The sequence below is a fragment of the Bison bison genome, unplaced genomic scaffold, assembly GCF_000754665.1.
Source record: "Bison bison bison isolate TAMUID 2011002044 unplaced genomic scaffold, Bison_UMD1.0 scf7180017864519, whole genome shotgun sequence".
Classification (NCBI taxonomy): domain Eukaryota; kingdom Metazoa; phylum Chordata; class Mammalia; order Artiodactyla; family Bovidae; genus Bison; species Bison bison.
Window position 1 is genome coordinate 3,249,835 of NW_011495072.1, and position 2,086 is coordinate 3,251,920.

At 50.3% G+C, this 2,086-nt stretch overlaps 1 non-coding gene across 1 annotated transcript; it reads right to left on the reverse strand.

Moving 5' to 3' along the window:
- Positions 1 to 1,730: 1,730 nt before the first annotated feature.
- On the reverse strand, positions 1,731 to 1,803 carry TRNAE-UUC. Its single transcript has one exon. It is a non-coding gene; the product is annotated as a tRNA-Glu (tRNA).
- Between the last annotated feature and the right edge of the window lie 283 nt (positions 1,804 to 2,086).

The window sequence follows — 2,086 nt, forward strand, 5'->3', positions numbered from 1 at the left end:
GGGGGTTAGCCACACCTCAGCGGGGCAGCCGTGAGCCCAGGGTCAACTGGCCAGGCTGTTCCTAGTGACACAGGGTCTCTAGAGAGTGTGCTCGGTGCTTTTGCAGCAGCACATGGTAATTTCAGGTGAGATTAGCCTACACTGAGCATTGGGGCTGCAGATGGGGTGTGGGGGGTGCAGGTGCAGCTGGGGTACCAGGGGAGGCCCAGAGGGCAGCACACAGGTGGAAAGCAAAAGAGCAGGTCACAGTCTCATTCCTGGACTTGGGACCTGAAGGGTAAGCTAAGGGCTGGTTGCTTGTTTATAAGCTTCAGAGTCCTTTTGGACCAACTGATGCCATTTCCCCCAACATCAGAAATGCCAGGGATGAAAGAAACCTAAGGGTTATCATATACAAGAATCCTCCACTCCTGCCCTCTATCTCTCCAGAGCTTTCCAGGCTGCCAGCCCACCAACACCTGGGCACCTTGGAGGCAGCTCCCCCTCACCTCCAGAGCACAGCTCTGCCTGTTAGAACCTTCCCTTTGAATTGAGAGAAAATTGATCTTTCTGTAGCTTTCCTCCATCTGTTGTCCTTTACTTGGAGAGTGTTGGCTTCCCCCCACTTTATTCTACCTTGTTGAGTGACCTTGGATGAGCAACTCTCCTTGGCTTTCTGTGCCTGTACCCTCTCTGCTGGTCTGAGAGAATTTCTGTCAAGATCAAATAAAATTATTATATGAAAGCACTTTGAACAAGTAGATCAGTCCTACAACATAGCAGGCCCTGGTGGTTCTTGGTTTGTTTGGCATTACCTTGTTTTGGCTCTCTTTGACTGTGACTTCCCTGAGAACTGCCAGCTGACTCTGCAGAGAACAGCTTATGTTCAGCACCCAGTAGTCTCTGAGTGAGTCACTCACTGGTCTGACCTCCCCAAAAGGAAGGAAGTTAAAACAAAGTGAGGACTCGGAAGCATTTGGGACCACATCCCTAAACATAGCGCTAAGACGCAATACACATCCAAGTGTTCTGAAAGGATGGGATTTGGTCCAGGTAGCCCATCAAGGACTATGCCCTGGTATATCCAAGAAATCTTCAGCAGTGGTGCTTGCACAAACCAGCCCCTGAAGCCACTTGAACCTCAGCTGGCACCTGCTTTGTTGCTGCATCAGCATCTCCTGAACCTTTGGTACTTGTGTCATTTCCCACTTATTGTCCCTGAGCCAATGATGCTGAGACACTGAAAATCATCAGAAAGTCCCACTGCTCCCAATTAAGATTCCCTTCCTCTAACCAAGAGTCAGGGCCCACAGCTACCTGCCATGATCCTGCTGCTGCTGCTGCTGCTAATTCACTTCAGTCGTGTCCAACTCTGTGCGACCCCAGAGACGGCAGCCCACCAGGCTCCCCTGTCCCTGGGATTCTCCAGGCAAGAACACTGGAGTGGGTTGCCATTTCCTTCTCCAATGCATGAAAGCGAGCAGTGAAAGTGAAGTCGCTCAGTCGTGTCTGACCCTCAGCGACCCCATGGACTGCAGCTCACCAGGCTCCCCCGTCCATGGGATTTTCCAGGCAAGAGTACTGGAGTGGGGTGCCATTGCCCTCTCCAGCCACGATCCTACTCACCTATAAAGAAATGACTGCAAATGCAGTATTTTCTAATTATTATTTTGGCTGCACCGAGTCTTCATTGCAGCATGCAGGCTCAATAGTTGTAGCATGAGTACTTAGCTGAGGATGTGGGATCTTAGTTTCCTGACCAAGGGTCGAACCTGGGCCCCCTGCATTGAAAGTGCAGTGTCTTAACCACTGGACCACCAGGGACATATCAGTAAGTATTTTAATGAGTACAGGTTTCTTGCTCTGGAAGTATGTTCCAAGCCATGGACTGACTTCCATCATTCAGGATGCTGAATGTCTTCTGAACACCAGACCCTATGTGATATGCTAAGAAATATGGATATATAAGCACAGCCCCTGACCTCAGGGAGCTTTCACTGAGGGGAGTCTGAGAGACATCTGAACTGTAAGCGCTCTGAAGGGTTGCAGGTGCTGTGACAGACTTAAGTGTAGGGAACAATAGGGGACACAGGGAGGAAGGAATCGG